The sequence below is a fragment of the Cryptotermes secundus genome, unplaced genomic scaffold (genome assembly GCF_002891405.2).
Source record: "Cryptotermes secundus unplaced genomic scaffold, Csec_1.0 scaffold49, whole genome shotgun sequence".
Taxonomy (NCBI): domain Eukaryota; kingdom Metazoa; phylum Arthropoda; class Insecta; order Blattodea; family Kalotermitidae; genus Cryptotermes; species Cryptotermes secundus.
Window position 1 is genome coordinate 2,039,353 of NW_019744106.1, and position 21,839 is coordinate 2,061,191.

General features: G+C 40.5%; 1 protein-coding gene across 6 annotated transcripts in view; it reads left to right on the forward strand.

The window, feature by feature from the left end:
* LOC111874353 (5-hydroxytryptamine receptor) overlaps window positions 1-21,839 on the forward strand; it is a 644,097-nt gene that overhangs the window by 184,626 nt on the left and 437,632 nt on the right. For 5 of the 6 annotated variants that reach the window (XM_033755419.1, XM_023869793.2, XM_033755421.1 and 2 more), the window contains one exon: window positions 20,699-20,702. The exons of the other annotated variant lie outside the window; for it this stretch is intronic. The gene's annotated coding sequence lies outside the window, so the exon portion shown is untranslated. The remainder of the gene's footprint in view (window positions 1-20,698; window positions 20,703-21,839) is intronic. 6 annotated transcript variants of the gene reach the window in all.

Here is a 21,839-nt window from a genome sequence, read left to right on the forward strand (position 1 = left end):
GAATCCCCAGAGCCGTTAATCTCGGTTTCCTAGACCGGAGCCGCTACTTTTCCATTCAAGTAGCTCCTCAGTTTTCCTCACGAGGCTGAGTTGACCCCGTTCCAGACCCACTACTTCTCAGAAGATATGTTAGCGTCGTGAATCGAACCCGGGACCTCAGAATCTGTAGCCAGGAAGTCTGACCACTAGACCACAGAGGCGGTCCTACATAATGGCGACACACTAAATTATTCTTCAGTATCTAATGGAATCCGAAGCCACGTGACGTCGAAATGTTGTTTGTCTGCATTCTCATGTGTGTTTATGTAAGTATGTACGTACCAATATGTATACGCATATATATATATATATGGTAACGTGAATGGCCACAATATTGCTAAGCAACGGCTTGGTAAACAAAGCTGCAACATTCACAATGTCTGAAGCCAATTCTGAATTGGAAAAGGAAAATGACCAAATGCGTGAAAGGTAGAAGAGGAAGGATGAAGAAGAGGAGGAGAGAAATGTGTCGTTACAGCGTGGACTGGATGCAACAGCTAGGAACAGGTACCGGCTGCGGACTTACGTAAACACATGAACGAACCCTAGGGTTCCATGAAGGAGCTATATTTCATGACTATCTCAGCTACTTTTTGCTTCTCAGTGTGCTCTCAGCTCCATGGAGTTGGTAACGAATATAGCAAGTATGTTTAAATAATAAACTTTTAAAGTTAACACAGTAAGATCTTTGGAATATTGGAAAATCTTTGACGCAGAATTACTTTACCGGATCCCCCACTGTTCCAGCGTGATTCCCTGCGGATCCCCCGGTACTCAAATGCTGTGTGTTCTATCCGATTAGTTCTAAAGTAAAACAAATGCCTTTAGTATTTCAGAGTAGAATATTTTCGTTTCGTATGGCAAAGAAGCAGGCGAAGAAAATAGCTGACCATAAAGAGGTGCATATTTTTCAGGACAGTATAATAATTTCTATGCAATCAGAAGGCTGTTCCCATAATTTTTCAGTATTTATTCTGGTTTTTGCTCTTTCCTCTACAGTCACAGATTATTCCATTCATTTATTCTTTAATTCAGAATGTTTCATGGCTGAATACTTATTCATATTTAAATATTAAATTCTTCATCAGTATTAACTTGAAAATTCTTGATTCTTTATAAAGAATCTAATTTTATTTTTTGTTCCAATGAACAAATATTTCAAACAGTCTTAGTGCGAAAATTGTTTGCTTAATTAAGTAAATTCGTGGATTTTAACTGGCTATCGTATGTTGAATGGTGATATGTTTCGAGCTGAATTATTCATGAAATAATTGATTAATAATGCTAGAATAAATCCATTAAAATTCCAAAGGTAATTCTGTAAACGTAATATTTAGTAACTCTCTGTGAACCCAGGCACTGCAGCAACAGTTTGCTCTGATTATGGTTGTGACAGGAATGTTTGTCATAGTTTGCTTGTAACTTTTAATGTCTTTGTCTAAAAGAATTCAGAGATTAAGGCACTGATATCTTAGTTCCAAAGTTGCAGTAACATCGCGCCTGGCGTATGAATAGCAAAACAGATGCAAAGTACATCAGCACTTAAAGAGTTCCGCCAGCAGCTGTGCGTGTGATTTGTGAAAAACGGTTGGAAGCAGCAAATCAGTTTTATGTAATTTCTGGTGAAATGCTTTTAATACTGGTATATTAAGAGGAGATTGAATTCGGGTAATGCTTGCTACGATGCAGTCCAGAACCTTTTGTCTTCTCGTCTGCTGTCCAAAAACGTAAAAAATATACTATAATTTTGCCTGTGATTCTGTATGGGTGTGAAACTTGGTCTCTAGCATTAAGGGAGGAAGATAGACTGAGGGTGCTTGAGAACAGGGTGTTGAGAATATTTGGATTGAAGAGGGATGAAGTGACAGGAGGTTGGAGAAAACTGCATAATGAGGAGCTTCATAACTTGTACTCTTCTCCAAGTATAATTAGAATGATCAAGTTAAGGAGGATGAGGTGGGCAGGACATGTAACAAGAATGGGGAAGAATATAAATGCATATAGCATATTTGTGGGAAAGCCATAAGGAAAAAGACCACTGGGAAGAGTAAGACGTAGGTGGGTGGACAATATTAAAATGGATCTTAGAGAGATAGGATGGGATGGCATAGATTGGATTGATCTGGCTCAGGTTAGAAACCAGTGGAGGGCTCTTGTGAACACGGTAATGAACCCTCGGGTTTCATAAAATGCTGGGAATTTCTTGAGTGGCTGCACAACTGGCGGCTTCTCAAGAAGGACTCAGGTCCATAAGTAAGTAAGTAAGGGCTAGGGCTGCGTCATAACTCAAGCGGTTAGTCGCTGGCTTCCAACCGCAGCGGCCTGGGTTCGATCCCGAATCTGGTCAAGTGGGATTTGTGGTGGACAAAGTAGTACTGGGGCAGCTTTTTCCGAGTACTTCGGTTTCCTCCTGCCAATCTTCATTCCACCAATTGCTCCACAATCACCCTCACCTATCATCTGGGGCTGGTACAATAGCAGAAGTGGTCGCAGTACAAGGGACTTAGTCCCACCCCACTAGCAATAAAAACATTAAGGCCTATAGGATCACCTTCCTGTCTCTTTGTGTGTGTCTGTGTGTGTGTTGGTACCACCTCCCATCAACTACGAATACTTGAACCAACCTTTATGAAACTTGGTATGTATATCATGGCAACTGAACCTATCTCAGCGACATACTTCCTAAATCCCTTCCATAAGTTTGTGTCTTTATGTGTGTCGTGTAGTTGCTAGACAACGGCTCGTAAAACACGTTTTCCGTCCAACGAATACACGCAACAGTACAATATTTATCTGACGCGTCGTTTTCTATACGGTTCTGATCATATCAAAGGCGAGTGTGTGGGTCCACAACTTTAGTATGTGTGTCGCGGAAGCGGTGGTTTGGAGGCTCTCCGAGCCGTCAAACTGTAAAATATTGTTACCTGTTGCTATGGAACGACCGTGAAACAAGCAACAAGATAACAACCGTTACTAGGCAGTAGACACTTAAGCAGTAGTTGAACTACAACAATAGGGGAACTGTTGAAAACGGTGTTTTATACTCGGTCCGTGCGAAGGGGTTATATACCGAGGACAGGGGTCAAGCTGCAGCCAGCCAGGATGAGTCAACCCATGCGGAGGCTGTGTCGAATATTTCTACCGTAGGCCTGTGAGTCGTTGGAGGCAACAAAAATGGAACCCCATTCCTGGAGATATAACTGGGCCACCCTGTTCCTGGGGGATATAAATACGGGGACCTGGCCCTTCATGTTGTGGGAGTCTCGAATGCGAGACAGTGTAATGTGGTCATGATTCCCGCGGGACTCTGACCTGAAAATGATTGCGTTGACGAGGACCAGCAGCAGTTGTAAACGACCGACCCTTCTTCTTGTTATATAAGGACTAAGACAGCAAGTGTTCAGCAGTGAGTTACAGCAGTTGAAAGTCAGGCTGAGATGTGAAGACTTAGTCGGTGGTGTCAGCACAGAAGCTGAAGAATTTCCACTGTTAAATCCGTTACCAGGGAACGCCTAGTGAAGACAGAGAAGACTTGATGTGTGCTGTAGTGATATTTGGAGCGTGTAATTCCGCGAGACTGTTATAGCTGCTTGTATTTAGGTCGGTAAGTGGTCACCAAATCCAATATCCAATCCAAAACCCCGTCTGTCACTCTAACACTTGACAACATGGTCATGAGTCCCGTTGTACTCGAACCAATAATCGATATGTTGGCGAGGGCCATCAGCAATTTATTGGACTGGACTATCTTTCCCCCTAATTTTGCTAGGCTACGGCTCGGTAAACACGTTCCCGCGGCGAAGAAGAGTTGTTAGAGGCGTCGTTTTAAACGCGGTCCGTGTCGTATCAAAGGAAAATTGAAGAGTAGTTCTTACTGTTACTGCTAGTTTCTTTATGAATGATCACAGCACTTTTTTCGTAGATTGGTCAAGGAACTATTGTTATTGAATGTTTTAGCGAATAATATGCAGTTCATGAATGTGACTACAGAAAATGTTTGCTGTTTATGAATAAGGTCGCGTACAATGAATTGTTCTAGAGTGAAACCATGACAAAATTATTGTACCTAAACTTAGATATGGCCATTTTTAAGCTTGAAGAACACTGGGCTATGTGATGATGTTGTGACTGTAATGAATATAGATCTTCACGTGGAATTCATGTCGTAATTCACTGAGTAGATTCACTTCACATAATTCGACCGTCGGTTTCAAGGTCACGTAAAGTAAAATTCTCGCTTTGAATTATTATTACACAAATGCTCGCCATGCAAATGTTGAAACGTTCACATATCATTTTCTTTATTGAGATTACGGAATTTAAATATTTTGGTTAATATTTGATAATAGACAAGGGAGAGTAATTTATTGTGCATACCACAGTCGTAACTACAGCGTGATTAACTTTGAAAAAATAAATTTGTATCGGAAAGAATAGTTTCATCTGTTACATGACGTTCTTGCATATCCGGAATTGTGTTCCGTCCTATGAGTTCAGGGACAACACATGTCAGTGTTTCTAAAATTATGTTCGTGAACCGCTGCGGTCCCCAGAAGAGTAAAAGACAAAGTTGTCCCTGTGCTTAACTGATTAAGCATTACTCCATGAAGACGTATGGGAGAGTGGATGGATAAATCCATATTTTCTTGACCTCGGCACTAGTTGGAGGTGAATGGTCAGCTTCACACCCCTGCCGCTTTACCTCCAAGGAAAATTCCCCAGGTATCCATTGGATAGGAGCCTGCGTGGGCCCCAGAGACGGTCTGGACGACGTGGAGAAAAGAAAATTCTTGCCCTACTGCGACTCGAACTAGAACCCCTTAGTCTCCAGGCCGTAGCAGGTCTCTATACCGACTGCGCTATCCCGGCTCCCCCCCCCCCGCACCCCGAGAATAGTTCCGTGAGAAAAATGCTGTCTAATGGTGGGTACACTCTTTCATAAAGCCTCTGTTTGCATATAAATATAGTCAGCTCTATGTTATTACTTTATTAGAATTTTAAGCCAGTCGCTTGGTACTCACCCAATGATGCATGTCTTTCTATCGATCTTTGGATGAGCGCCATTGGAATGCATGTAACGCATTTTATTACAATTTAAAATTGCATCAATATAGGTCCAGTAACTCTGCCTCGAACAAATTTCGACTTTTCGCCGTAATGTTTATGCAGTTTGGGGAACGCAGTAGCGTAGTTTGTTGAGGAAGAATACTACAGACTGAAAGGTAGGGGCTTCAATTCGCAATAAGGTCGTTGGAATTTTCATTTTACCTAATACTTCCAGCTGCGCTATGGCCCTGGGATCGACACATCCTCTAACAGAAATGTGTACCAGGAATCTTCCTGGGGGTAAAGGGCGGTCGCGCATGAGTCTGACAACCTCACCACCACATTTGAGTGGACTGTATAGAAAATATGGGGACCTCGATGTTTCACAACCCTATGGGCCTCCACAGCTTGTTACAGGGATAGCATTAATGTGTACGCAGTTTGGACTCTTGAGTCAACACCACGCTACGGTGCTGATTGTTTATCGGTCTTAGCGATGTTAATGTCATTACCATTGAGCGTGTACTTCTCACAGTGTGTCGCTGATTTAAAACGAGACGTTTCAGGCAAACAGAAAATAAGTCCAAGCTGAATTATTTGGATTTGAAGTGACTAAAAATTTACATCTTCATATTTAGAGCCAAACAATATGCTAAAGAAGCAACCACCATGAAAGAATTTGACCCTGAAGATGGAGATGGTGATGTCACTAGAAACGTCGATTGACTTTCTTCGGCCTACACTGTGTGATATCCAAGAAGATGGAATTCTCGTATTAAGAATGGAGTAGATAAATATGAACCCATTCCAGGCATCGAAGATATACGGAATAGACCTAAATAAAATGAAGGCTATCTCCATTTGAAAGTTACGTCTATTGGAGTCGTTAGTACTCCTTGGTCGCAGTGTGTTTTGTGTCCACTCACTCACTCATGGGGTTGAGTCCTTCTTGAGAAGCCGCCAATTATTCAGCGACTCAAAAACTCCCCAGCATTTTATGGAACCTGAAAGTTCACAAGAGCCCTCCAGTGGTCCCTATCCTGAGCCAGATCGTTACAGTCCATATCATCCCATTCTGTCTCTCTAAGATCCATTTTACTATTGTCTACCCACCTACGTCTTGGTCTTCCCAGTGGTCTCTTTCTTTCTGGCTTTCCCACCAATATCCTTTATGCATTGCTCTTCTCCCCCATTCTTGCTACATGCCCTGTCTATCTGATCTTCCGTGACTTGATCATTCTAATTATACTTGGAGACGAGTACATGTTATGAAGCTCCTCATTATGCAGTTTTCTCCAACCTCCTGTCACTTCATTTCTCTTCGGTCCAAATATTCTCCTCAGCACCCTGTTCTCAAAGACCCTCAGTCTATGTTCCTTAATGTCAGAGACAAAGTTTAACAGTCATACAGAACCACAGACAAAATTGAAGTTTTGTATATTCTAATTGTTATGTTTTAGAGAGCAGACGAGAAGACAAAAGCTTCTGGACTGAATTCAGTTTTATGTTTTGTGTTACTGCATTTTATCGCAGATTTCCACGGTTACAGGAAGTTTAAAAACTCCTCTTGAGAAAAATATATTGACTGTAAGGAGAAAATATCGTCACTTTTAAACGTAAATACGAAGATTTCCAAGTAAATTATCATCTGTCGTCAGAGATGGAAATTCGTGAGGATCTTCCCAGAAAATGAACTGTCCAGTGCTCATTTCCGTGAGGTCCTTGTACAGTTCTTGGAAATTCCATGAGATGTGCCTAGAAGATAGTACTTCATTTGCGCGTGGAGATAACCCGATGGTTATCATGTACTGCTCTGCTTCCAGACTCCACAATTTCTAGAGGAATCGAGGACACGAGCTGTGATATCGAACGAGAGTTAATTAAACGGATTAAAAGGACTGAGGTTTTTCTATACAGATCCCTGGGTACAGTGACGCAGGCGTTCGTTCTCTTATGCTTTCTTCCTGGAACACACATGTAACAATCAAACCGAAGAAATATGATCTATATCTAGATTTTATGGAGGGAAGTCTTCCTATTTATATTTTAAGCCGTATGGAGTGGGGATAATAAATGAACTTACTTACTTACTGATGGAGCTGAGCCCTTCTGGAGAAGCCGCAAATTCTGCAGCTACTCAAGAATTTCTCAGCATTTTATGGAACCCGAAAGTTCATTACAGTGTTCATAAGAGCCCTCCACTGGTCCTTGTCCTGAGCCATATCAATCCAATCATTACTATTCCATCCTATCTTTCTAAGATCCATATTAATATTGTCCACCCACCTACGCCTTGGAAAGTGTTTGCAAAATTATATATATATCTCTGTGTGTGTTTTCTAGCAACATCTTTTGTTAGTCAGCAAGGGGGAAATATGTATACATATACATTCACATAAACACACTTAAGAGTGTAATAACAGGAAGGTAGTTTCATAATTTCCGTTCAATTTAACTAAGAAAACGAGAGATGAGAAATGGGTGCGTTCACTAGTGAGTAATAACTGAATATCAGGAATAATGAGGTATGACAAATTGCGAAGAACACAAGTGTGAATTTTTTTTTCTTCTGTTTTTCATCTGTTACTTTTATCGGTGTTGGTAAATTCTGTGTAACCCTAGTAACAGCTGATTGATTTTCATTGTTGACTGCTCCGTCTCGAGTTAGTTGGTGCTCCCGCTATCCCTCCACTTGACATGTCCTTTCTCTCGCTAGGAGCTCTCTCAGGATTGAATTCGTGGACATCAATCAATCGAGGCAAGGCTCCGTTTCTTCGTGAAGTATATAGAGCACTACAGACCGAGGAAAGATATGTATGGTTTCTAGCGATCTTTTGACCATTGTGTGTTCTCGTTTATGTTGCTCACTTCTCGTAAAATTGGCAGTGCGTGTTCAGTTCAGCTTATTCGTAACAGAGGGTTTATGTCTTTAGCTTTTATTAAAGGTCTGCAAACAAAAGTTATAAGTTAGTATACTTTGGAATATACAAACATCTATGGCTACTAAAAGAACAGTAACATTTCTGCCCGTAACATTGATTTAATGCAGGATAGTTTAGTACCAGATTTCATAGGATTCGGGAAAAGCCGTTTAGGTTACTGTTTAACTCACTAATGATCTCCGTGGTACAGAAAATTCTCTTCGAAGGCAGAGGGTCACTTAGATCGTTATTGCTGTAAAAGTACGAGTTCTCCAAAATTTTAACACTATGTGCTAACATTTCTTGCATGTTCTTTCTATCTCTGTTTCAGGTGACGCGTGCCTATGTTTGATACTCTTAGGAATAGCAAGAAATTAAGGGTCTGGAGCAACATCACTGGCAAACAGGAATATTTTAAATATGTCTTTCCGCGTTTTACACTGCAAACACTTTAGAAACGAAATCTTGGGAGTCAGACGACTCATTTATTTAGAGATCTGTGGTCTAGTGGTCAGGAACTCTGACCACTAGACCACAGAGGCGGGCAATATACAAGGGAGCTTACCTTAATCATTGTCAAGAATAGGATACTTCGGTAACCATCAACTGTGTTGGATAAACCGTTGTTAATTATTCAACAATCTTCGGTTGTGCTCGGAAGAATTAATGTTAAATATACAGAATATTAAGAAACATACGCATATTATAATGATTTTTAATTACCTCTAAAGTCTCTTGACTTAAGAAAATAGTGTTTCGGACATGGAAGGTATAATTCACCTACCTCTGCAACTTTGTTCGAATCATTTGTCACTCCATTAAATATTTACTGAGGTTCTGAACGTTCGTAAACTTCAAGCGCAAGCCTATACATTATTTTCAGATCGAAAATAATGTTTGGAACAGATGTTATTGAGAATATTGAATCAATACATCCAAGTAACTTTTTCTGCAAGCCTTATGGTTGTAGAAGTAATTTAAAATGATATTTATTGTATGTGTACATTTCATAACTTTACTTATATTTTAAAGTGAAAAATATTGTTCAGTCAAATCCGGAAATTGCCAAGCCCTGTTATTCTCGATAATAATTAAACGAATCTTCTTCGCATCTACTATTGTAGGCCTACATGCATGGGCCTATTTCCTCGTTCAATAGGTTACTGGTTGTATTTCTGATATCCTTTTTTCTAAATCATGATAGGTGATTCCACAAAATTATTTTCTTAATAGTTTAAAGAAAGGAATGGTTAAGGTTAAGGGAGAGAAGCTATTTTTGTTTTATTAGTAACACTCAGGATTTCAGCACTGGTATGTTTATTATGTCAAAAGTGGAAAGACACATTTAAGATTCATTTATAATTTTTGATTGAAATATTGAGTCTCTTGCTTTTCATAAGAGAATGTTAGAGGTTAATATCTGCGAATTGCAAATTTAGAGATCATTAGATGGAGCGCAAGAGAATGGTTACGTCATTTCTGCATTTATTGAATTATTTATTAATATATGCCACTTGTATTCCTTCTTAAAGTTTTCAATAGATTTACGATCCGTCATTCTGTATCCAACGTCCATTTCTAGCTTTTCTGCCTTTGCCAGCCTCCTCGATTGTTAACGTTGCTGTATTTATAGCTCCATGGAACATAAGACTTCTTCAGAAGCTAACAGTATGTCGGCTGCTCAGGGCACACCCCCGTGTTATGGAACGGATATATTCAATACCTTGTACTGGACCAATAGTTCAACCCACGTCATTACACAAACTGTATTTACAAACAACCTCAGTCTATAGATTTGTAACCAAATGCGTAATGTTTAATTAACAAACATTTCTGTGCAACTATGTGTGAAGATGCCTTTGCATTCCCATCCATACTTGTTCACATTGGGAGTCAGTTCAAGCGTCAAAGTTCTGGCTTCTATTCGAGGTGTACCCAGTTTGAGTCTCAGCCTTTGTATCGACCTCCCTGATAACTGTGCATGGTATTGGTCAATCCTCCATAGCAAATCCGATAAATGTAGCTTACGACTGTCTACGTGCATTTCTTCGTGTACATACAAATCTCCGCGTTTGAGTCATCATCGAAAATTCCCTATTATCCAGCCAGTTTCGTCAGCATCTGATGTAAATTACGACTGAGAAATAACTTGTTACCGCTGACTGAAAATAACCCCATTATCTATGAATTTATCCAGATGGAAGTAAATTTCAATTGGTCCAATCTTTGACGTTACTTTTTTCTAAAACACCCAAGTGAGTAGGTGCAAGGTACGAGTGTACTGCATGATTCTCAGGGCAAATGTGTACCTGAGAGCGAAAAGAAAAATTCGTGCCCCTTATGAAAATAGAAACAATTTCGAGCACCTCATAGGCAGATACCTTTAATAGCAGGGATATCCCAACTTATACGAGTAATTACACCAAGAAAACGATATTAAAATCAGCACCCATTTGTTTTTTTTAATGACGGACAAAAGTGCGAATGGGAGCGTAATTTATATGTGATTATTGAAGATTATTCAATTTAGGAAATGCGGTGAGTCGAAGGGGATTATCTGGTATTCATAGTTTCAGTTTGTTTGTAAATACAATAGGATTAACAGTTCTTGTATAATGTTAATAATGGAATGAAGTTAACATAAGCGGCAGCTAGGGGAAGGGTAAAAGGTTTGCTAAATTACATTTAATATGAGCATTTATCTTCCTCCGTCCATTTACTTAATGTAATGCATTGTGTTATAATGTATTTAATGTCATCATATTTTCTGTTATCATGTTTATACGAACAGGAGGAGCGGCAAAAAATTCTGTTTTATTTCATCGCCCTTTGAACTTACTGATGTCCTCATTTGCAGTTAGTGATATATCTGTTCTCTAACGACTTTATGGTTATTAGGTCAATCTTCATAGAGCTCCGTATCGGAAATCGTGCCACTGAAGACTGGCTTGTCGCTTTGCTTTATTTTTCTATCCAATATTGCCGACTGTTCCAAAATGACGCAATAAGAACATTTGAAATGAGGTCAACATTCACAGGGGAAACATGAAAGTTTAATTACACATCTCTGAAATGAGTATTCTATATATTCCTACCAGACTAGTCTCATCAGTCTAAAACTTAAGCGCAACAAGAGTAGTGGAAGGGATGCACACTTATATGCAGTTTCCGGTGTGCTGGGTAGTAGTCTTGTAGATGGGGAAGCACGCTGTCTCTGTGTCAAGCTGCGCATTTGCTGTGCAGGTTCCGGTGTGCTGGGTAGTAGTCTTGTAGATAGGGAAGCACGCTGTCTCTGTGTCAAGCTGCGCATTTCCTATGCAGGTTCCCGTGTGCTGGGTAGTAGTCTTGTAGACGGAGAAGCACGCTGTCTCTCTGTCAAGCTGCGCATTTGCTGTGCAGATTCCAAGGAAGATGGTCATGATACTCCAGGTAGGTGTAAGGAAGAGAAGTCAGATCAGGGTCAGTGGGAAAGATAAGTAGCACATAGCTCTTTTAAGGATCACACAAATTTCTCCTCTCAGGTGGCAAATGGCGTAGTGAGAAAGAACTGCTCTTTCCAGCTAGAGAATATTGTTTTCATACAGATAACTGGAACATTGGAAAATAGGAGATGCATGGCTTCTGTCAGGGTTCCCGCGGTTTATTCTTGAATAAGGAAATTAAAATAATAAAATTGGCGAGAAAATATCGTTTTTAGGTTCTCTGAGTACCGTAAGTGAAGATGAGGAATGATCACTTTCCTCTACAGAAACTATCGATAGACAGCAAGCACCACACCCGTCAGAACTGCCCCGTTACCTTCCGCTTAAAGACTCTGACAGGCTGTCAGAAGTAACAGACAAACTCCAGTCTTACCACCCTTTTCAATATCTTCAGCTAAGTCGAAGCGAACAGGACACAAACTGACCGGATGCAGTGTTAGAGAGTTACCATCGTGTCGGAACAGCTGCAACACTGCAAGCAGCCACAAGATGTTTGTGGTGCGTTGATAGCCATTGTCAATGAAAATTCCCGGAGAGGGCTTCATCACAGCAGCTGCAGAGGGCGCAGTTGTGCGAAGAAGCAGTGGCGTCTCAGAAACAACTTTCCGGATAACAGGTTTCCAGTGGCAACAGCACTGCCTCGGGCAGGACGTACGCTACAGGAAGAGCAGCAGCCACCCCAGACCCAGAAGCCACTAAACCACGGAGCCAGCGTCCCACAAATGAAGCAGCACTTTGCGGAACATCGCAATGCCATGTTCACAGTGTGGCAGAGAGGCTGAGGACGACCGTTTACAATATAACGAGAACTGTGTACAATCGCACCCCTTCGCTTACGTGCAGCACAGTTTGCGCTGATCTGCATGTCGGACCCATCATCTCCTTATAATAGATAGCAAGTAACGGGAACGCAGAAGTCTTACTGTACGGCACAATCTGGTTCAGGGCCCAAACAGGTTTGATGTAAAGAAAACAAGATCTAATGCAGCTATCATCTACAAATTTAAGTCCTGAAGATGACGGCAGCCTGTATATCGGTATCCACATACAAGACTACATGGTGTCGAGCCTGAATTCGCTTTACTAAACATATAAATAATTTTACAGGTGTATTATTCAGGTACGGGTTTTCATGAAAGATCGGAATATAGAGGAAAGAATAATATTGTCACGTTTTGGGTATGTCACGCGACAAATAACTTCACGTGGGTCTAGGATTTAGCGAATCTTTATTGGACTTCACTTCTACCCTCACACGCTTTACAATTGTTATCAGTTGTGGTATCACTTGGCTTCTGTCTCAGTACTCAATACTCAGTTCTCTAATACAAGTCAAAGTCAAAGTCACATTGCGACTGACGTCAGTCAGTGAGATGACCAGATATTAATTAATACCTTTTGACAGTTACGGTCTTGCTTCTGTGGGGCGCCCTCTCTGACGAGAGGACGGGTCTGTCTTTTCTATATGCTGCTGGCCCTTGCCAGTACAGTCTTTCTTGGGTCCAAGTCCCATGGGTCTTGCGACCATATTTTACTGTCCTTCTCTAATACGTGTCGTAAGCTCTGCTTATCTAGTGGTTATGCGGACTCAATAGAGGACACCCCTCGTCAAGGTTCGATCTCGCGTGTTCGGCAGTCCGTTGCTTCTGGAACGCTCCTTATAGATAACAATTGTATCGTGTTTCGTCTCATCCGTTGTTACTCAACGACAGTTCGTGCTACGATTTGCTATTGCGGGAACTCCACAAATTCCACGTATTCGTTGCCGTGGAAGTGTCCGTTCCGATTGTAGCGGTTGTCGCGGTGATGGACGTAAGGTAACGCGTCACAATATATTATGAGGAAGTATAGTGCAATGGATTCAGCTGTCTTAGTTTGAAATCCAGTGGTGAAACCTTTGGTATAAGACGAACCTTGAGGGTTCAGAAAATCGGGGGAACTTTTTAACCACTTAGACGTTGACCATTTCCTCAAGAAGAGTTGAACTGCGGGCTGTGAGGTTTCATGGTGATATCGGAAGAGCTGTCTCACTGATGTAAGGCACAAGAGCCGGTCCTTAAGCCTTAGTGTCAGTGTTACCTTCTCGTAGAGAATCCTGTTTCTTCAGACGAGCCTAGTGACGGAGTCATGGCGGTATAATCGCTATATTCTGGGGCATTATGGAATGCGGTAGTGTAAGGAAAGGTTTCCTAGGTTATAAGTATATTCAAGTGAAGCTCTGAATTCAATTGTTCCGTGTATTAACATTTCCATTGCTACGAAGATGATACATAGCTACCAGGCGATTCCTCTTTTCACGTATAGCTACAGTAAGTGACATTATTTAGCTCCGGGGAAGAAGCATTACCGAAATACTGACAGTTACAGAGCCCTTCAGTGTCCCCGGTCTTTTACGGAGACGGAAGTTTCATTCCTGTGATCAAAAGAGCCATTCTCTCTCTCTCTTATTCTGAACCGCTTCAGTCTGCTCCACATTCTAACTTCCTGTTCGTTTAAAGATCCATCTTAAACCTAGTATTACCCTTTCATTCATCACACACCATTCAAACCATGTGACATTATCAGTAAAATACATGTTTCTTGTTAGAAGCCAATCTTTTTAAAGTTTTAGATGATCGTTTGAGTATCTATATAACTATTTTTACCTTTTCCTTCTCCATCTTACGAGGACCGTTTTCCAAAAAGAATTCCCGGTCAGAATTCCATATTTATTGTTTATCGACACCATCTTGCTATTGTAGTATCCTACATATAATGCCATAACATTACAAGTTTTTCTCTATAAATCACTAAATTCATTGTCATGTAGTTTTCTAAATTGCCCAATTACAGTCATTTATCTTAAGGTACCACTGTCTTGAATACCTACTTGTAAAACATCTACAATTATTATTCTCTTCCCTGAAATTAATAGAACGTGTTTCGCACTCATAAAAAAAGAGCTGGCATTTTTTGTATCTATTTACGTATAAAGATACTCTGCCTTGAAAGTCTAGAATCCGAAGGAAAACGAACAAGCAATATAAGCTCTCCTCATGTCAGAAGTTAGATGGGTCCAGTGAGGAGGGTAGTATTTGCAAGTATACTTTATTAACTCTGACATGAACGTTGTACCACGAAGTTTGTTCGTGTGCCACATTCTGCTATACCATGTGTGATCTGCAGCCGACAGACGGCACTTGGTGCATGTCTCTTTGTGTCTCTTGCAGTCTCATGCTAATATACTCCCTCAGTCTCACCAGCATGCATGTTCAGTTGCCTCCAGTCAATGTTATTAATTTATGCTACGTGTGACGTATCTCTTTTAAAATCACGGGCTCATCTGCTCTAGACTTATATCATGTTCCAGAAGAACAGCCGAAAAAAGTATTGCGTCATCCACTGAATGCTGTTAACTATTTATGGCTTCATAAAAAGAAACAACGTACGTCAGCATGGAAATTTAGTCTGGGCCAGTGGTTCTCAAGTAAACACCCCCTGTGGCAGCATTTGAAATTTAGAAACATGTTTTGCGGCCACAGAGATTAAACGCATTTTATAGCCGTAAAACAAGAAGACTTTTATTAAAGTTCATTTTGAAGCATGCAGTGAAGAATATGTGACTACCTTAATTTACAGCAGCATACTTAACGAGAAATCCCCACTGTATGTTCTATTGTTGTAATTTTTCATTCAAACGCGAGTTAACTTTAGCAGATTTACCGTTCAGGATAATACCTTAAAACTATGCCACGAGGCTTCCTTCAACATCTTTTCTGTGTCATCATTTATAGTCGTTCCACCATTCAAAAACACACAGTGTATTCAGCTAAAATTGTCACTAAATAAATAAAAAGGAAACAAAGTTCGAAAATTCTGCAGTGTTGGGAAGAAAGTCGACCATGTGACCCCACACTGTGCCACTTTAATCAATGCCACGCCCCCAGAAACTCTTTCTCTAGGGTCAGGTTTGATACGGTTCACCAAGCTCTTAGGCTTTCTAAGTTGTCGCTCTCAGAGTGTTCTCACCGAGATTCTGTACGAATTTGCGTTTCCTTTTTACTTCGCCAAACTATAAGTCCGGTTCTTTATTTAGTTACCAAGACTAATCGTTTCAGACACACATGTCTGCGAATCAGGCAGAATGAGAAGGAAAATTTAGGCCGGAGAGAGGAAGAGGAGAAAGGAACGTGAAATGAAATGTAAAGACCCGTGAGAGGGAGGAGGAGACAGAGAAAAGAAGAGAATAAGTGAAAGAAACTATTTTTATTTCATCTCCCTATTTGTGCTCTTCAGAAAACTACAATTCCACAGAACCTGAATTTGAAATAGCTACACATATTGAACTATTAAATAGTAGGTAATAATATTTCATGACTGGTACGCCAACAATAGGAAGTGTTTGGGTAGAACGAATTGCTATCAGCTGGATGACTGAGGAGTCAGAGTTCGAGTGCCGATGGGAGCAAGAATTTTCTCTTCACGTAGTGCTGACTGGTATTACGGGCCTACACAGCCTCTTACCCAATGGGTACAGTGGCTCCTTCCATGGGGATAAAAGGGCCAGGGAGTAAAGCTGAACACTCACCACTAGTGCCGAGGCCAAGGAAAACGGAGATTTATACATCCCGTCCCCCGTACCTCTTCATGGCGTAGTGCTATATTAGCTAAGCACAAGGACAACATTACATTTTATACAATGCTACAAACAGAATACAGGAAGTTCTGAATGAGGTCATGGGAACTTTTCCTGTCTTCTACGTTTAATCTAAATTCGTCATGTTACATTCTTCGTGGCCTTCAAAAGACAGATTTAGGTTTCTATATCATGGAGTGCGAAGTAACAGAGTTTATTTTTAACTTGAGAAGACTTTTTCTTCTGCTGGTTCGTTGGCGTGTTGTAAACTTGCGAATAAACGGAGTAACAGTGTTGAGTTTAGAGTCGTTAATCAAAAACGAGAGTTGGTGAGAAGTTGCCAGAATCTTAAAGAACGCGAGTGTCTTATTTTACATAGAAGTTATTTGCTTCAGGGTTAAATTTCCTCTTTCGTCTTCTCATCCGAAGTTTCTGCTTTCGATGCTTTCCCCAGAAAATGAATCATTTTTTAAGAGTTCCATCATCTTGGATATAGCGCCATGTAATCCGCTGAAAGTCAGCCGTGATTTCGGAGGACCATCTCGCATCCATCTTCAGGGTCGAATAATAATAAAGGAAGAAAGTAGCATAAAGCAGGTAGCAAGCTCTGCTACTATCGTCGGTTGTCTTACAGAGGACTACAAGGTTTTATATCCCAGAAGGCAGAATTCTTCATAACCACCGTTGTGAGAACCTCAAATCTACCTGATTAATTTATGTTTTAATAATTATTATGAAAACATTACCACAAGGAAGAGTCAATAAATAGGTCACAAATGGAAGTAAAGCAGCTGTAATTGATTTTCTATGTGTAACAATAGATGGTAGCACAGTACACCTTCATGACAGTCTAGGTAGCAGACGCGCATGGGCCTATTCAGAGGCTGGTTTCAGTAGTCAAAATGGCAACCGTGCTGGAGGAGTATATTACCGAAGAGCAGCTTCCTGTTGTGCGCTTTTTGTGAGCGAAAGGACTCAGTGCAGAGGATATTCAGAAAGAAATGTTTCCTGTTGATGAGAGGAAGTGTTGGTCGCATAAAGCGGTTCCACCTGGTGGCAAATGTGTTGCTGATGGCGAAGAGATTGGAACGGGGATGCGGATGTGACTGAGGACAAGAATCTAAAGATTTCTACGCTGCGAGTTTCGTGCCACTGGTAAAGCGATGGGACAAAAGTATCAGAGTTGGTGGAGGATATGTCGAGAAATAAACGTTTTTTACCAGGGTCGAATATCACATGTTTTACTCTTTGTAACCATTTGTGTCCTCTTTGCTGACTCTCCCTCGTACTTCATGACTTCTCGTAACTCTCGGTAGTATTGTTTTTATGTCAATGGGTGTTAGTACGTAGCAAAACACCTGACATAAGGGTTTTCTGTTGCGAAATCTGTACGTCAGGCTTCTCATTTCTTCTGCAAACCTAGGGTCTTGTTTCGCCTGGATTTTCTTTAGGATTTCTTCCACTAGACGAGCTTTCTCTCCTCTGTTACTATGAGATTCATTTGACTACTTATGTAAATTATATCCAGCATTAAATTTGAAGTCCTCTCTTTATCCATATTATCAATATATTTGTTTTAAACTCACACTCTGTAGGTACAAGTTTTTTCCTGAGCTGTTGGTTTTTAACAAACTTCTTGGAGAAGACTCCATTTTGAGAAGATGGATGTGATATTCCCGCGTTTTGAGCAATATGACGATTCCTTATCGCATCCATAATAGTTCGTCAGTGGTCAAAACTGATTCTGTAATGTATTCGTTTCTGCGACGCGGTGTTGAAACCCCATCGAATAACTCAAATGGAGGACCATTTCTGTCGGCTCTTCACTAGCCTGTATTAGCCATACTTAGTACTCTCAACTAATTTCTATATCCAGAGCATTTCTCCAACCATAACACAAAAGTTGGCCATAACGTGGAGGCAAGGGATTCAGTTACCTACTTCTGTTTTTAAACGCATAAAATTTTCTCCTCAAAGTCAGAGATCACGTTTTAGAACCATACAAAACAACGAGTATACTTATTTTTTGTGTACCTTGACTTGAGACCAGGGATAGCTCAGTCGGTATAGAGACGAGTTACAGGCTGGACTGCCGGGTTTCGATTCCCTACAGGGGAAAGATTTTTCTCTTCTCCACAGGGACTAGGTCGGCTCTGGGGCCCACCCACCTTCCAATCAAATGGTTACCGGTGGCAAATTCTCGAGGGGTAAAGAGGCCAGACCGTGAAGTTGATCATTCACCTCCATCTAGTGCTGATATGAAGAAAGATGGAGCTATACCTCCATTACCCCATATGTCTTCATAGCATAGTGCTTAATTGAGCACAGGGACAAATGTACCTTCCTTTTTTAAATTTATACCTTGACGTAATGTTTTGGAAACTATGTGTTTCTTAGAGCTCCGGTGGGTGTCTTGTCGATATATATGAACATTAAACAACTTAATACAATTAAGGTGGTCCAGGGTTCATTCATTATCCTTAATGTCGTTACCGATTTCGTACTAGACATAAAAAATTTATCTTATAGCACTTTTGAAAGGAAGCTCGAGGACCAGTGCATAGTAGGGATGGATTCTGTATCATAAAATGTCTAGCAAGCAAGTTTATTGCATCAAATGAAGATTGATGGTGGCTATAAGTTGGAATACGTGTAATAATAATGAAAGTCTGTAGCCCCGAAGAGAGACTGCTTATGAAGGGTGACACAAATTTTGAGCTTGTCCTTCATGCACAATTTTAATGTAAAATTTACGCTTAGCAGACGCTTTCTGCAGAAGGGATTACACATTTCATGTTAACATACATAATCTTCAGATTGCTTCAAAGAGAAGACGTGTAGCTAATTAAGGAAACAGAAGTAATACTCTTCGATTTTTGGGTGTCGTGTTTTAGTCAGATATTACTGAAACTTCCATGAACACTTGTGTTGTAATAAACACGAAGCAAATTCACATGCAAATGTTAAGTGTTAATTGATGCTAATTGAAATTGGCCAGAAGTGAAATAATCAATATGAAGGCCCCACAGTTCAGGCCACGCCATAGCTCAAGCGGTTAGTCGCTGGCTTCCCACCACGGCGGCCCGGGTTCGTTCCCGGGTATGGTCAAGTGGGATTTGTGGTGGACAAAGTGGCGCTGTGACGGGTTTTCTCCAAGTACTTCGGTTTCCCCTGCCAATCTTCATTCCACCAAATTCTCCATCATAATCACCCGGGGCAGACTACAATAGGCCAATCAGTGGCCACCGTGCCGAGTGGACCCAGTTGGACTCCACCCCCCACTAAGTGAATTAAAAAAAAAGGCCCCACAGTTCGCATTTATGTACGTACTAAAATATGTTTAATTACATGCAAATTGTGTATTATATGCCTGTACATCAACGTCACATTATCATAAGGAATTAAGAATAAATAGAATCTCATTTCAGCACAATCTAGATTCAATAAAGAGAGGGATTTCTATATTTCCTTAATTTTAATCCTCACTGGAAAAAAAATAATCATTTATTTTCGCGTAGATTGACTTATTATAACTGAGAATAAAAGGCCTCGGCAGTATGATGAATTATACTGTAGCGACATATGCGTGAATATAGACGGGGTATGGACTGGAAGTTGTATTTATTGATCATTTGTATACAGGTATATCACTCAGAACTGCACCAGATCACTGACAAACCCAGACTAGTATTCGAAGTATGGTATTGTCTCCACTAGCCGTTTCCTGGCAACGGATTCTACCAAGGGAGATTCTTCAGCTTCGCGCGTTCAGGTTCTCTTGTCACAGTCGCCCGTGCAGAATTCTTGTCAACTGACAACCAACTGGGTCTCAGGTATATGGTTATATCGCACCAACCTCCAAATATCCTCTTCACAGGGTCACTTTCAATTGAACTCTCTCATTCGTTAATCAGTTACTTTACGTCACTTCACTGAGTTGAACTGCTGACAACTGACCCAACAACTAACTCGTTATCAAGTCACATTGGGAATTACGGTCAATTAGTCTTGGAATCAAGCCCAATCCGGGTCTTATGACCAGATATTTATTTCTGACTGACAGTTGCGGTCTTGTAATTGTGGGGCTCCCTCTCTGACGAGAGGACGGGTCTGTCTTTTGTATATTCTGCTGGTTCTTGCCAGCGCAGTCTTTCTCGTGTCTAAGTCCCTTGGGACTCACGACCATATTTTGCTCTCTAAGATTTGAGACTTCCTTTTCGTCACCTCCTACGACTCGCAGGGTGACGGTGGAGGTATTCGGTTCCGCCTCCACACATGTTATCGACTAAATTCAAGACTTGTCCTGCTTAGAACACCTCGGCATAGACAGCGCAGAAAACACAGTTCTTCTGTTACTGTTTGCGGGCCGCTTCCTAGCAACTGTTGTATAGCTGGTTATTTCGTGGTCGTTGCCTAAGAACGGGTCTACATGCAAAAATACTTTGAAGCGAGCCTATCTCATTCTTCTATCATTGCAATTCGCTCTAATCTAGAATTATATCTATTGTATATACGGCATCATTACATAACCTGTAACTCAGGCAACCGTAATTAGCAGTCAGCTGATTCTGAAGTTCATCCTTCCTTTGTTTCAGGACGGTGAGTATTCAAGTAGGATCGACAAAAGGACGCGCCTTAAGATAATTGGAAACACGGTAAGTGTTCAGTAGGTAAAATGAATTACAAGAAATATTGTTATGTAATCCATTGGTGTAGGCCTATTCTTTGAAAGAACCTGTAAAAATTTAATTTAAAAAATTACAATTTAAATAAATAAAAATTACAAGCACCTGTTACAGCTGTACTGCCAATGTTCAGCAGTAAATAAGCTATTTCGACTACCAATCGGCGGCACTACAGGGCGTACAAAATATTACATTCTCTTAAGAGTAACTCGATTTTCTGCCGGAGAGAAATTGAGCTTCATGCTTATTTATTTCAAATGTTAGCTCATGGGTTACCTTACTACTTCTGTTTTCTTTATTTGGCAAGGTTTCAGTAGCAGAACTTATCTGGCATCAGGCTAAATGGGAAAATTGTTATGAACAGTGTGTGAATAAGGCCTTGGAAAGAGGTAGTTAATTTTCAGATTTCTAACCAGATGCTGGCCTGGAAAAATAGCCTTATCATAATATATTGTTTTGAATTTGACATTGAACTTTGTTTCATGTTCAGGAACGAACCCCAGCCCACCTTTCTCTTTTTACGTAGTTTTGCATAATATTCAAAATATGATACATAATTCTTTCCACATCTAGCATTAGTATCCTTTCATATACATCTTACTCCCTCCCAGTATTATACCATTTCAGCATACCTCTAAGCTGCATTTGTTTTCTCAACTTCTCGCTTATCTTTCCTCCCCTGCGTCACCTGAGACATCTCTTGTTGTGCAGGGAGCTGTCAGTCTTAGATAAAGCTCAAGACACCACTGGGAAAATAGTTCATCTCTCCCCCATCTTATAAACTTATCGCAACTGTACCTACATAATTTTTCTTTCTATCTTGGCTGGAATGTTAGTATCATTTTCATTGTTACGAATTGCAGAATTGTTTCTTCTATATCAGATTGTATTTCTAATGCAATTTGTATAGCCGACTACAAGAAACTCTTTTTAATGAATGAGGTAGTGAAAATATTTTTTGCAATATTATTTATATTATTATTTTTTTTCATTGGCGCTACAGCCCTCATTTGGGCCTAGGCCTACCTCCATGAAACTCTCCATTTCACTT